At 47.4% G+C, this 15,981-nt stretch overlaps 1 protein-coding gene across 1 annotated transcript in view; it reads left to right on the plus strand.

Annotated features, from left to right (window-relative positions):
- Positions 1–15,981, plus strand: part of LOC138516091 (RNA exonuclease 1 homolog) — a 2,454,886-nt gene that overhangs the window by 647,941 nt on the left and 1,790,964 nt on the right. The gene's annotated exons all lie outside the window — the stretch shown is intronic.

A 15,981-nucleotide genomic window follows, 5' to 3' on the forward strand; every position in this document is an offset into this window, starting at 1 on the left:
CCTAAGCCCATCAATGTCATCCCAAAGAAGGCAAGCAAAGTTGTATTGCCTCCTCTACCGCTTCTCTAGGTATCAAATGCACTTTAAGTTGGTGACCAAGTTCATTTTATTTAGTAATTCTGTAAATGTTAAAAAATAATCATTCAGCCAAAAACCCACTGCAAAAAATCATTACTTCTTCCTTTCCAAGGCTAGTTTAATCTTTAGGTTACAATTCTGATTCCAATACTCTAATGGAACCTCTTTTACCCTGTGAGAGACAACTTTCATCACTATAGTTAACATCTTATTCTTCAGATAACATGTGACAGGCCTACACATGTTTCAATCTGCATATGCCAAATGTTATGGCTGTAGGTTTGATGTTCTTTACGGCCAAAAGATTAGCATATTTTCATGTTACTGTTGTGGTGTCTGTCATGACTTTAGTGCTGGACCTCGGTCACTCACGGATCATCGGTTCCATGTGAATGTCTCCTGAAAAATGTCATCAGGGAGCCAAATTTATTTTCCTGCCCTCTTAAATGCTTTCACCAAATATTCTAGGAGGGGTGTCATTTACGATTATAAACTCCAATCCTGTTTACTAAGGGTGCATATTTAGGAAAATGTTGCCCCCCTGGTGGCTTTTTCCGTGACAAAATGTTCACTGGATACCGGATCATTTATATGGTTAGGATATCTTCTTCCATTGCAGAGCTTGGACTAACTGTCACAGTTGTTTCTATGTCTGTGGTCTCTTAATAGTGTGACTAATTTACATGGGGCTGTGTGACGACTGCAGGGTATTCGTCCCCTCTCCCCAAGGGTGAGTCACCTCCTTTGGGACTTGGACTTGAGCCTGTTAATCTTAGCACCCCCTGTGGGAAAAGGTAAGTGGGATCCAACTGGGGTTGACCCTCTGCACCCCTGTGGATAGGCGATTCCCAGATAGGGATTGGATTGATTCTTCCTATTCTCAAAGTCCCAATAGTTTTATTGGCTACTTTGGATGTGAACTTTTGTAATGATTGGAAAGATTCTTTTGTACTGGCTGGTGTGGTTTCTTACCCTCTGCGTGAACGGGTTCTGCCTGGGAGCAGAGAGGCTGGGGAGGCCCGTCCCCTTGTAGTGGGAAAGTGTCATGACCCTTGCCCCTGGCCCTCACTGGCAAGTCAGCCTTCCAGTTAGGGTCAGGTCAGAGGCCTTCAAACCTCATCCAAGACGCTCTTGGAGTCAGTCCTGGCGCCCTTGGCCATCATGAAGACCAACATTAGAATGGGACTATTGACTTGGGACTATTTAACTTGGAGGGGCGGGGGGTTTCAGCCAACATGGAGGCACACACATAGCTCAGTTACAAGGAACTGAGCTATGCGGTCTAATCTTTTGGGTGTGGCACGCCTGGGACTATTTTACCTGGACTACTTTACCCAAGACTATTTAAACCGCATCCAAACAGCAGAACACGTAACGCTCACTGTGTCCAGTTCTTTGATGCCGGCTTCCCTGAAACAAGGCCCTGCAGAGAGAGAAAGAACACTACGAAACTTACCTGGACCAGTAGCCTGTCTTCAATCCATCGCCGACTTCATTTCCACTCACCTGAAGGTACGAACTCCATCATCCGGCACCGCATGCATCCTAGAATACCATAACCTGGAAAGAGGAGAAAGAAAGACAGCATTAGTAAGCGTTTACTCACGTTTCCTCCCGAATGAAGAAAGCCACTCAATTCTTACCTGGATAATCATCTCCTGGTCAGTATCATCGCTGGAACATTATGGCGCTCGGCGAGGAACATCGCAACCTGCAAGGAGAGAAAAGGCCCAGGTTAGCAATATAAAAGGCGAAACATCGCCACGCATTACTAACCAGATAGCATTGCACACACCGCGCTTTCGCCTGACGGCCTATGCTCATCTTCAAACTGCATGACAGCACCAAAATACCTTTCCATACCTAAAAGGAAAGAAGCAAGACATTATTATTCGAACTAAGAGGAACATAAGAATTGCATATAAAAACTGTAAAGCAGCAAACCTACGGAGTCGCAGCAGGCCTGGATTCCCACAGGGGGGCTTGCACCAGTGAAGTAACTTGGTCACTGCTCACCCCCCACATCTACGCGCCCCTGCCATGAGGAGCAGGACGGAGAATCCACCTTTTACAATATTAAGGTGAGGAGAAGGCCCAAGGGGGAGGAAGGAGTTGAGGCCAAGGGAGGTGGGAAAACATAAAGACAATCTGGTATTGAATCCAGCTCTCCTATATTGCAGACCCATCTTTAACCAGAGGCCTTACCAAGGGACCGGGAGAGGTTTCGAGAGTGCAAATCATCCAACCAGGGCTGGGTGGCGTCCCGGTGGATACCAGGTGAGCGTAACAGAAAGATGGAGGCAGTCCCTACTCAACAGGTCAAAGCAGGAAGCTTGCGGAACCACTGAAGTGGTGGGTTTCTTCTCCTGGGAGGTGTGGGAAAGAAGCCCATGGAACCACTAAAGGGCGGGACCCTCCTCCTGGGAGGTTTGTGCCAGGCGACAAGGAGCATACACCAGGCGTCCGAAGGAAGACTGTGCCTGAGGAAGGCAGGCAAATCTACTGCTCCAGGAGCGAGGAAGGCTCAACCCGAAGGAGTGACGCAAGACCACGTCCAATGGAGAAAGGGTCGACGCCAGGGCCCTGCAGAAGGCCTGATGGAGAAGAGGACATGTTCCACACGGTACACAAAGCCTTAGGAAGCCAACAAGGCCACTGCTGATTAAAAATGTTTTCAAATTGAAACAAGGATTGTAAAATTAGAGCCAAAAATGTATTTCATGATTTGTCACTTGAAATAAGTTTCTTTGGTGCACATTTTCTATACAATTCAGTTTGAATTGGGTGCATTTCTTTATTTTTATTTTCAGTGCTTTAAATAACAAAGTAGAGCACAGCTACGAGAAAATGAAATGGGCACAGGTATAACAAATTATCAAATATGAAATAAAATTGCAACTACAAAGTAATGGGCTAACTGAAAAGGGTTAAGGGATATGAGGGTGAGTTCCAAGAAACCATCTAAGTGGAAGTATGAAGAAGTAACAGGCAGGCACAGTTTGGCGCCCAGCAATGACCCTCTACCTCAAGAATACCCTCTTCTCCCCAGGAGTCAACATTTGGCATAACAAAATGTGTAGTAAATCTATCAGAAAGTAGACAAGTGACTCAGCGTTTTGGGTTTGGGCAGCACATCTATAGTGTCTCTACAGTATGTCACCCAGGGATTGCAGATTCTAGAAAATGTCAACCAAGAGTTTAGAGTAGCAGTGACCTTTTCTGAAGCCCACGTCTCCAGATCTTTTTCCACCACAAGTTGAGTATCGGGCCATTCAGAGACTTACAAGCATGAGCAAGGCTCAGACTGGCCGCAACCAGCAATTGGGTGATCAGTTGTGAAATATCCCTGCTGCGACTGTATGCGCCCTTCAAGTCGGTGTCCACCAGAATCACTGTGCGGATTTAATTGAAGCATCTGCATTTTGATCTCACTGATTCTGGACAGAATTTCCTTCCAATAAAATGGAGTGTGGGCATGACCACCACATATGCTCTATAGTGCCCACCTGGCCACAGCCCCTCCAACACATTGGAGAGTAAGCCGGGAGAGCTTATGATGTAGCTGGGTGGGGCGGGAGGGGAGGGAGTGAAATACCAACATAGTAATAACTTGTAAGCCTTTTCTTTAATAAGGGTGCATTTGGATCTTTTTTTAGCCCTCAACCAGATGTGTGACAAGGAGTCTATGTCATGGTCATCGGACCACGGACACAGACCTTACAGGGTCACACACAGGTGGCCCGGATGGACACAGTCCTGGCGCCTTTGGCGCCAGGCTCATAAAGAACAATTAACAAGACGTTCTTTGGGTCAAAAAATACCTTTATTATGGACATAGCACACCATTTTGGGTGCACCGTGTATTTAACATTGGAACTTTCCTCTTTAAAGCAGCCCCACGTGCACACTTGGGTGCGGCTACTGCTATTGGGTTGCCAGGCATGTGCTGACTCACTAGAAGTGGCAGGCAAGGCAAGCCAAGCCTAGTGGGCGTGCCCACGATCACAGCTATAAAAGCTGCTCTGATCCCTTCACGTTATTCTGCAGTACATGCAGCGTAACGCTCACCACCGCCTGGGATTCAAATCACCTTACAAGTCCTGTCATCTGCCTCCTTACTTACCACCTGGGGGATCCTGCTCTCTCCTGTGCGCGTCTTTGTGGTCATCTCTGCACATCGTCTTCTTGGCACCGCGGGTCACCTTCATATCTCCTGGAGCGCAGGCATCTCCATCTGGCAACGCGGTTCCTCTTCCATTCTTCAGGGACGCTGGAATCTTCATCCTGATACCGCAGCATGACGCGCTCCACCCGCGACCGCAGCACCTGTAAATAAAAACGAAAGGCAAGGTTAGACACTTCATAGACCTTAAGTTTGAGGTTGCGCTTCCATCAAACCTCGTGCTTTCCCTTAAACCATCACTCACCTGTTGTCGGACATTGCGGTTTCATCCATCCTCGTCTGGCTGCATTCCACATCTCCACAGCTGCTGTTGGGCCGCAAATTCATCTATTTGGAAGAAAGCAGAAGAGAAAACGTTATTCAGGAATTAACAACATTGAGAGCAATAATACCAAGAAAATAGAAAGAGGAAAAGACCAGAGACATTAAGAGACACTTAACACCAACCAGGAGGAGCATAGTCGCAGCTGGACTGGACTAAACCAATCCGGGATCAGTGAAGGAACTAGATCCCATCTACAAGCGCCCCTGCCACAAGTAGGACATAGAGCTCATCATCCATATTAACCAGGTGAGCCTTATTGGCCGGTACATGCCCACAGAAATCGCACCTTGGGTCGAAGAGTTTGGGAGGTACAACAGTCGCCAATCAGCACACTCAAGTTTTCTCATATCCACGCAGGAGCAGTGCCACCAATTGTCGCCACCCATAACTTGTCCGCAGGGGGAGAAACCGGAAGGGGGTGATCTAAACACTGGGAGGGCTGCAACCTGTGCCCCAAAGCCTCCACAGAGACCAGGTGAGCGTAACAGTCTACGGCAGTGGTCTTCAAACTTTTTTGGCTCGGGCCCCCCTGAGCCAAGTTTGGGCAGGCCGGGCCCCCCTAAAAGTGCCGGATGGACAGTATGTAGAAATCGCTATGAACTTTTGCGTGCCGCCACCGCACCCTACTCCCAATACAGATCCTGGGCTCTCCCCCACCATACTCCCACCACTTTCCCAGTGCTGCCGCCCATCCTGCTCCAACCAGAGTCCCATAACACAAGCATCCACACATCCATACACATTTAAATAAAAAATAAATCGCCATGAACTTACCTTCTGCAGGGGCCTGCGCATGGTTGCTAAAATGCCCCGCTCCAGGTTGCTCTGCCCGTATGTGCGAGGAGGCGCAGGAGCACCCCCTCGAACATACATACATGCAGTGCCCCAGCCAGCATTTCCAATGAGCTATGCAAGGCTGGCGAAGCAAAACACCCCCAACGTTGCATTGCTCAGTGATCATGTGCGGGTGGGGAAATGAACTGTCAAAGGCAAACAGTGTTTCCCTTTGACAGTTCAGCCAGCCAGGGAGCACTCCCTCAGCTGGAAAAAGCAGCTGAGGGAGTGCTCAGTTTTTCACTGGGCTGGCTCCTCCATAATGGGTGAGGTGGCCAGTGGGTGGACGCCCCCTCACCCATTATGGATGAGTCGGCAGGCTTGGGCTGGCCTATAGGGCAATAGGGCGATGGCTGTACCAAAAATGCAAAATGCTAGTGTAGGCCAATCAAAATGGGCCACTTTTTTGGCCAATGTGGGCCAGTTTGAGGAGTTGCTTCACTATGCAGCTAGTAGTTTTGACCATTGTTGCTGAATAAATATTCTTTAAATATCACAATTTGTTTACATTTGAATAGAAAACCACCCCTTGGGTACTATTCAAACAGTCTGTGACTAAAGGACTGAATATCCATTTGCAACTGTTGCCCTTGTTTTCATTGGTGCCTAAGACCGTTTTATGGTCCAGTCTGACCATGTGAGCTGCCCCCTCCCATTTCCTCCAATCTAAAAAAAAAAAGTTTTGAATTTTTAAAATTTTTTTTTTTACATTTCATGCTGGGCTCTGGCGCCCCCCCCTAGGAGGCTGGGGGGCGCGCCCCACAGTTTGAAGACCTCTGGTCTACGGGGATTTCCTGGTGTAGGTCTCTTTCACAGGCTGCCATATATATGGCAGTTTTTCATCTGGTTCTGACCTATCCGGCAGCATGTAGATTTTCCTTTTGACCGGTTGGCCGGTAATGAAAAATTTAAAAGTGGTAGGATTCCTGGTGCCAGCACAACGCACCACCATTGCCAAGATACAATGTCTCCTCTAGCAAAAGCGTAACCTTTTTGTTTTGGCAGTGAGAACAATGCGTTGAATTTCTCAAAGGAACGATGGAGGCGTAGGGTAACCGTCACGAAGGGGACCCGGGCCAACACCAAACCAGCAGCTGAAGGCTGCTAGGAATAGCCTTGGCGTGAAGTCTAGAGTTCCAACTATCGGAAAGAGAGGGCTCAGGACTGGCTTTGTGCCCCAGAACTTATGTGCAATGTCCCAATAGGAGAGATGCCAATGTTGAGCCGAGGATGGGACCCACAATGCAAATGTTTCTTTCAATGGATTACCTTTCTCCTGCAGATTCCTCATCTGATAGATATCCCATGCAGCTTTCACTGCCTCGGAAATCTTTTTGACAGGGGGCGTAGTGGACCTCGACTCAGCCATTGTTCGATCCGTCTTGCTTGGTGCTTGATCATCAGCTCCAGATGTGACGTTGGGACTTGTGTATATATACACCCCTTCCCTACGCCCCAGACCTCAGTTCCTGCTTTGGGAACACGGTCGAGCCTTCGACTCTTTAATTGACGTTGTCCATCGGGTTTCGGGATTCAATTGGTGTAACGACTGCCACACCAAGAAGTCTGTTACCGACCCGTATGAGTTATGCCTCTGGTGCCTCGGCACGGGTCATGATACATGAGTCCTGCGTTAAAATGCAACAGAAATCGTTGCGCGATTGGTCTATAAAGCTTGTTCTAGGGCAACCACATTCTAAATCTCTGGCGCAGTTGACAGTCCGGTCATCAGAGGATGAGACCGAGGGGGTTACCCTGAAAAAGAACATCGGCGAAAGAAGAAACGCTCCTATTCGAGGAGCCACTCTTCCTTGTCCCGCAACAAGAGGCATCACCGCCATCATTGAGACTCTGATTCATCGACGGAAAGAGGTAAGCCATCGGCTGGGCCAACCGTCGACAGGAGTGGTAGGATTTCAACAACTCCATGCTAGACATGTTTAGAAAACATGCCGCTACAGCCGATTCTTTTTTTTTTTTTCTGCACCCCCAGCAGCAGGCCTCAGAGCCAAGAGTTGCGCTCGATGTTACCGACCCCTCACAAGCCCCAGTTCCGACATCAGGAGAACCTTCAAGCTTGACCCCGAAAGAGTCATTGAGGCCCTCATAGCTCGGTTCTTCCCATGCGTTTCAAGGTGCCAGCGTTCCTTTGTCACAGCCTCGATGCCGTCGAAAATACACTATCGGGGCCGGCGCTCAGCGAGAAATCTTTCGCCCCCCTCTCACACTCTGAATTTTACAGCAATATGTCGATCATTTTCAAAGCCGATAATGCAGATGACCAGAGAGAGGTTGACCACATTTTCATGTGAACAGATGGTGTATAATTCGACCACCAGACTCAACTTCTGGAACTAGCACAGGGGTTTCACAAAGCCAGCGGTTTAGATACATCACCAGACCCAGAGTTCCAACAAAGCCAGCCCTATACACATAACTTTGGTGGAAAGGGTGATTGATACTTTGAGTTTGAAATCTTCAGCAGTGCCAATACCAGGTTATGACCTAACAGATATATTGGACGATGGTCCAGTTACAGAGTGCAAAATGCCTCTGAATCTGGCAACTGCCGATCATGTGACCTCTCTGTGGCAGCATCCCTGCTCCTTTCCCCCAGTCAGCTCCATCATGACTGGGAATTATAAACCGGCAAGAGGGAACCTTTCTTTCTTCTCCTCTCATCCTCACCTGGAAGGGCTTGTCATTCAAGCTGCTACAGTCTCATCCAGATCAGCTTCTTCCACTTCCAATTTGCGTCCTGACAGTGAGCGAATTGATGCGCTGGCCAAAAAGGTTTTTACATCAGGCAGCATGGCTCTCAAGGCCACAAACATAGCTAGTGGTTTTGCCAAATACTCCTTCGGTCTCTGGATGTCAGTGGAGAAAGCTTCACAGTACATCCCTGAGGGGGAGATGTGCGAGTGCTTCTTATAGCTGGTGGAGGATGGGAACGAGGTGGCCAGGCAATTGCTGCGAACGGGCCTGGACGTCAGTGACTGCGTGGGCCGTTCAATGGTATCAGCTATAACGTTGAGGAGGCAGGCCTATTTGTCTTCAGGCTTTTCGCCTAATGTCCAAAATAAGTTACTGGATATGCCATTCAAGGGAGAATTGCTGATCGACCAGAAAGCTGATGAATCCTTGGAGAAAGTTAAGGAATCGAAAATCACTGCAAGATCATTAAGCTTGGCTACACAGCCGGACAAACGTGCCTTCAGATTCGCCTCCAGGGCCAGAGGCTACAGGCGATATGCACCTTATGGCAGAAAAGCCAGCTCCCACCGGCCAGGCAAGGGCCGAAGTGTTTCTCGTGCCCCGGAAGGGGCAGTGGGGCTTCTAAGGGCTAACGAGCAGCGACAGCAGTGGGGACGCCCCAGCCTCCTAAGCCGCTTTGATTTTGCCTCCCACAACTTACCGGTTGGTGGACGTTTGGCAGAGCATTTTTCCTAGTGGAAGGAGATCCTCAATGCCCGAGCCCTGCAGCTCGTTTGGTGGGGTTACTGTCTGCCCCTTAATAAAACCACTGACAGACCCCCATCTCCTCCAGTACAACCGGGACAGGAACTCCGGGAAGAACTGAGAGCCCTGTTGAAGGGTGCCATGGAGGAGGTACCACCCAAGCAGAGAGGATCGGGTTGGTATTCTCGTTACTTCCTTGTGCCCAGGAAGGGAGGAGGTCTCCATCCCATTCTGGACCTCGGGTCCTTCAGCATGTTCCTGAGGAAAGACAAGTTCCGGATGGTGACGTTGAGAGAAATTCACCATGCTCTCGAACTTCAGGACTGGCTGATGTCAATAGATCAGCAGGACGCTTATTTCCATGCACCGATTCATCAAAAGTATAGGAAGTTCCTGAGGTTCCTCGTAGGGGACACACACTACCAGTTGTTAGGCAGAATTCTCATTTATGGCTAATTTCCCTTACCTAGTGAGTCCCTTAGCAGCTTTCTTTTTTCCCACTGTTCATGAGGGGAAGAAGTTACTGACGGGCCCATTGGTCAGCGCTCACCCTCTAGAACTTGTAAAACAAGATAGCTGCACCATGTGAGGACAGGGGGTGCAGGATTCACTTACTCCAACATGACTCAATAATGAGGATTCAGTAAGTTGGCAAAGGAAAGTCCGTTTAATGACAAGTACATCAAACAGAGAAACAAATGGGAATCAGCAGCGTTGCGATCACCTGTCTCGCTCCGACTTCCTCGAACTTTAGTTTAACAGCAATTGTTATAGGCAATATTCATCATCATTGACGTCTAACTCTAAAACACTGTACATGCAATATAATTGGTTAGGAAAGGTAACTTATGTATAGGTACTATATCTGTATATGATAATAGGGCATGCGGATTGGATAACTCTTATCGGGTGGGCGTCTATGCCCATCCCACTACATCACACGTGATTGATGTCACTACAAGTACGACGTCTCATTGGTTCTACTATCTATAGGACTCCAGAGAACTTGGTCCATTGTGATTGGGCAGGTTACACACCCCTAGACCTAAATCCCCATTTTAATTAGCAGCATGTCGAGTGGACACCCAAGGGCCTGGTGTACCAATTTTCACCCTGCCTCCCTTCCATCAATCAGTATCTTAGGGTTATGTGTCAATTGGCTGGGTTTGGCCTCGAGACTGTAGCCTCTTATCGGGAAAAGTTATGGCATCCTGGGTTCTGGATGACATCAGGCGATGGTACCTCTTCGCACCTGGCTGGTCACGTGTCTGTTCACCATGAATTTGCTTCAGTTTCCAGCTTTTATTGTATTTAATTCTGCTTCGGCCCTGCCACCTGCCTGGGCCTCTTATCTTGACATTCACGGTTGAGCTGGTATGCTCCGAAGTTTGGTTCTTGCGAGCTGACGCTCTCCTCCCTTTCTTTGGGTAACCTAGATTTCCCAGGCATGAGCCGCTCTCTGTTGAGTTTCCATACCGCTCTTCTCTGTTCTGGCTGAGTTGTGAAACTTGGCCTGCCAGGCCCATTTCTGCTTTACAAAATGGAGTCACACTTGTATAATGTGCCTTATTGAGGTAGTTATATGGTTGGCGCTTGCCGCTCTATCTTCTACTAAGCATTGCAAGCAGTATCGATTTCTTAGCATCTTGCGTTCCAAGCCTATTTACACGTGGGTAACAGGTTTGTTGCTTCCATCTTGTCTCGTAGCACTGTTTCCTCAAGTTTTAATATTGTCTCTTCTCTGTGTCCATTACATTTATTTTCGTAATTACTTACCCAGGCGTGTTCTAGTCGATAGTGGCTTTTGTTAAGTCACAAGTCTGTTCAGGCCCTTGTCATTTCCACTGGCCTTCCCTTAAGTCTCTTGGGGGTCTCTTCGTGGACCGTATGTAGGCACTCCTCATTTCGTATTGGCGGCAGGTATGGCTGTCTGATAGGGTTCCGTGCTGCCCAGGGTTGTTTGGTTATGGGCGCTTCAACAGGTACGGATCTTCTAATTGTACACTGGGCAGAGTCCCAGTGCAACTCTCTGTTGGTTCATTTGCTCTTCATACATCACATGCCTTGGCGAGTACCATCCTGGTAGCTCGAAATGAGGGGCAGGGGTGCTGGTCATGTCTGGGACCTCCTTTACACTCCCCTCCTCCCCCACGGTTGGTTCATCGACCACTTCTTCAATTTTCATCTCTATTTCCTTTGATTCTTCAGTTTTGTTCATCGTCTTCAGGGTTGACACATGTTGCTGTGAACATGTGTCTTTGGAGTCTATATTTTTATCACGCCTTTCAAACTCCCTGCTGTTTGCACATGTTCATCTTTGTTCCAGGTCATTAGCTGGCATTGTCCATTTGGACTGCAATAGATCCATTTTCCTTCATACCGTCTTTGCTTTTTAGGATATGTGAACTTTGTTCCTTCTGGCGCAAATTTGCTTGCCTTCACAAAGTCTCTTATTTCTTCATCAGTCAGGTCTCTAGGTTTCCATCTTGGTTCAACATCGACCATTATTTTCATCCCTACGGCTTTCTTCACAGTTTGTTGGCACTGTGTAATGATTATCTTGATAACACAGAATCCTAGCAATACCATTGCTAGTAGAGCTCCCAGAAACTTTAATGTATCTGCCATCCGTTGTCGGACCCATGAGAATAGGTTTCCAAACCAGCTGTTATCGTCCACTTCAACATGCTTATGGCCTCTGTTAGGGTTCCGTTTTCGTCATCGTGTGATGGTACAAATGTGCAACATGATTCTCCGATTTTTGCACAAACACCTCCATCCATCGCTGTGATCATATTGAGCACATATCTGTTTTGGAGGGTCATCTGTCTGATTGCTCTGAGCTCTTCTTTGATCGCGTTGAATCCTTTTATAGTGGTATTGATGGTCTGCAATAACTCCCATCTGGTTATCTCCAACCATTTGTCACTCACTCCAATTTGGATGTGGGGCAGGGATAATGTTGGGAATACTGTTGAGTTGAGGCTGAATAGCCTGTGTTCGTAGGGGATTGCATGAAATGCCTCTTCTGATTTGGTAGAAAAAAGTAATTTTCTCTTTTCATCCTGGATACCAGTTCCGCAGATCTCCTTCTCCTTCGATGAGCATCTGCTTTCGAGAAACTGTCCAAATTCAGGTCATTCTTGGGGGTCACTAGTACAGGAACATGGACATTCACTATTCTGCATATGCCTCCCCAGTTTCTCGGCAGCCTTATGTATGCCTTGGATCCACACGCCCAGTAGTGATCCATAATCACTGCGGTTCCATGTACCGTTCCTGGGGCGTCGAAGACTCGTCCACAGTTCTGATTCTCTCCCATCTTCCTCGTACCATTGTTTCTGAAGCATAGTTTTGGGTTCTCTAGTGGTACTATCTGCAGGCCCCCCTCCTCTGTCTTCGACCCATGTGAGTAATTTTGCAAGTTTTGGCCATAATGGCTTGCATCCGTTCCGTACTATGTTGATGGTAGGTTCGTAATGTCCGGCGACCTTCCAGGCTCTGCAGATCACCACTCCTTTTTCCCATCCGTCTGGTGAAAGCACTGTCCCCCAAATCTGCATCTAACCTCTGTTTTTCCAACTTTGGGCTTCTTCTGGGGTTTTTCCTCGGACATTTAGCTTCTGATTCACTTCCCATCTAATCCCTGCCCCTTTTATGTCAGGGTTCTCATACCTGATCACATGGTTCTTAGTGTGAGCTCTGTTTCTTGTCTTTATGTCTTGAACATAATCATTCTCATCAGGATCTGTTGCTTCAGTTGCCCATTTCAGGGAGGCATCCCTTCCCATGAACTGGCCTTTGGTCTTGCACATTGCTACGTGTGACATACAGTGTGCTGTCTGGACATCAATTTCTACAGCCACAAAAATCTTAGATTTTCCCATACTGTATGGTAGGAATGCACAGACAAAGCATTCTCCTTCTGACTGCCTTCGTCCTACTTCCTTCATGTGCTGGTACCATATGTTGTTTCCGAGATGGGCTGGGCTGTGCAGGTAATCATTAAGTTCATTGTTATCTTTGTGAGGGCTTCTCTTGATTCTCAGTGTTCTTCTGTAGTTTTCTATGACTATGTCTCTAAATGCGTCTGTGCTGCTCTTCCTCTCTGGGTATCTCGGTGGAGCTGGCTGCCTCGACAGCATCGCTGTGATAGGAGAAGGGTTTGCGTTTCCTTTTCTTCCCCTTTGTATGTTGTCATAGACTTCCTCTAAACGCCATTGGCTCCCCAGCTCTTCAATGCCTGGCTGTGTCGTAGGTCTGGTGCTTGTTTTTTGCTTTCGAGCTGGTGTGCTTGCTGTTATAGTCTCTATAGTCCTGCCTTTCAGTTCCTCGTGCAGCTTCTTTGCTCTGACTATGAATGGAACAAATACTCCATCAGCATTTGTCTTCTCTGTGAATACGTTTGTGACCACTTCTGTTCTTTTGAGGGATTTTGCTATCCCCTCCGTCTTTGGTTTTTCACTTGGTTTTTCTTGGTCACTTCCACTATTCTCTGGAATTGAAGGTATGACAGGCAGTCTCTCCTTCTCTGCTGTCTTCGTTGGAGGCCTTGTAGCCATTGACACTTGCCCTTGTTTGTGTGCAGTCTGTGTGTGTGTGTGTGTGTGTGTGTGTGGGTGCGTGTCGTGGTCAGTGCTAAGTTACCATTCATCCCGTGCTGACCCTGTCTCCAGCTTTTCTCTTCATTCGCCACCTCAAGTGTGTATGTGTTACTGCTAATTACATTTAGTTTTAGTTTGTTTGCTTTATCAGCCCTTCTGGGAACAGGAATCGCTACAGAGGGCCTGGGTGCTTTTGTAGGATCCGTATGTACATTATCCGGTGGGTGTACTGGAATCGGGACGCTTCGTGCACCAATAAAGAAAACAGTTCTGATTGTTAATGACAGAAAAACAATAATAATTACTGTACTTATGCACATTGTTTGGAATGACAGGTTGCAGCATTTTCTTCCAGGGAAGTGGGGGCGCCCTTCTATTGGGGGTAAAACCTAAGTTACTGTTCTGGGCCACCATGGTGACCAAGTTCATAGTCAAGTTTTTATCCCTTTCTTGCTCTGATCTCGTAGCTTTTACAGTTATTATTACTAAAGGGTCGAGTGCTTTTCAAGTGTCCCCCTGCTTGGGTAGTCTCTGGGTACTCGGTCCAATTCCTTTGATAGACTATGGAAAAGGGTTAGGCTAGCAGTCTCGGTACATCACATTCATTATGCATAGCGATAATAGGTGAGGTCCCAATGCACGCCTTGAATTTGTCTTGGTCCTGAGGACATGCTGGAACTTGCTGAATGTGAAAGAATGAAAAGATGCAACTGCTAGAAATCACACACAAATAAAATGCTGTAAAAATAAAAACAAAAATAAAAATAAAAGTGAACATATGAAAGAATAGGTAAAAATGAGAAAAATTAAGAAAAAGGAAAATAAGACGGTGAAGTTCTTGTGTCCGCTCCTTTCGCTCGGTCTTTCAGCGACAAGTTGAAGAACAGTGTCTTTCTCCTTAATCTGCTCCATGGCGGAAAGGTGACGATAAGGAAGATATGAAAAATAGAAAATAAAAAAATAAAAATGAACCAGGAACAAGATGTCGTAATCCTCGTTTCTGCTCTTCTCGATCTGTTCTCGGTGGAAGAATGAAGAACTGTGTCTTGGTCTCCTTGATCTGTCCCCGGCAGAAAGTCTCACTGGAATCGCCTTATGAATTCTTGCTGGAAGTTGGACAGCTCCACTTGGAGCATTATACCATGAAGAAGTGTGCCCATGTGTGGGGCGTTGGCGGGATCTCTGAGGAAGGTGATGACGTCAACACCTGCAGGCCTTCCTACCATTTCTGGATAATCTGTAACTAATCTAAGCAGGACGTTCTGTGCCAGCCGGGTGTCCTCAGGTGATAGGGGCATTTGCCCTGTTTGGCTGTGGCCTGATCACAAGCTTTTCTTTTGATTCGCACAGTCTTTGCACCTTCCCGATGTGTGGATCGCCACCAAATGATTTAATTTAGTCCACAGCTGACTCAGTTGAGCTAGGTTTCATGGATCTATGATATAAGTGAATGTATCAGTTGTTCTCCCGATGAGCCTTGGCCATTTCTCGATTATTTTGAAGAACAAATTAAACGTGAGTTCATCAATGACTATTGGCGGTGGAAGCATTTGTGTCCCTCTCACTATGCTCGGGTAACTCAGCAAAGACCTCTGTGATGACGGTTAGCAGTTGCCTGATTACCTTTTTGTTGGCTGGATCTTGAATAAAGTCTGTGACACTGACTCCACTCGCTATGAGTGACGGGTATGATAACACCACAAGTTGAAAATAGGTTAGCACATCCCACTTGAGATTTCTGCTGGAATGTACCATGAATTCTGTGATCAAAGTCTCAATACTGATTGATATGAGTAGCGTTACTGCAGCTTTGGATGTGCGATTCTCTTCCTTTACTCTGCACAGAATGTCCATATATCATCCTTCACTTGGTTTGAGGCAATGTCTTGTTTTGAAAGCCGCAATGTTACTGGATTCTTTTTCCGTTTGTTTTGCTGCTCATGCGTCGTCCTTCCGCACCATGGACCTTATCTGCACGTGCTGAGGTTCTTCCCAGTTGTCTGTAGATTCTTCGCAGTTAGATGTAGCTGGAGGGCTTAATGTCATTTAGGAAGATCCATGCCCTCCTGCCCTGGAGCTTGACGGCGAATGGGGTGCAGTCTTCTACAATGAACAGGACATTAAATCTTGGCTCGTCCCAACTTTTCCTGGTAAAGTTCTTCACCAGTACACTGTCACCAGGGAAGACGAGGGGCGCATGTACACCTTGCTCGGTGTCTGCTTCAGCACTTCCAGCCGTGTTTCGTGCTGCGCAGTCCCTCTTTCGCCGTCGCTGCAACTGGCCTGGAATGACAGAGGCACTGGATGTCATACAGTCTAGGTACTTTTGCAGCTCTGTTCCCAGAACCTCTCTAGTCGGCTGGGCATCACAACTAGCTCTATCTCAGGGGGTTAGGGGGGTCCTCATCCTTCTGCCTGTAACTATCTTGTGCGGCGTGAGATGATGGTCGGAGCCTGGTTGGTTCCGAAGTGCATACAATGCCAATGGTAGACAGTGC

This window comes from Ambystoma mexicanum, chromosome 6q, assembly GCF_040938575.1.
Source record: "Ambystoma mexicanum isolate Mex_15411 chromosome 6q, UKY_AmexF1_1, whole genome shotgun sequence".
Classification (NCBI taxonomy): Eukaryota; Metazoa; Chordata; class Amphibia; order Caudata; family Ambystomatidae; genus Ambystoma; species Ambystoma mexicanum.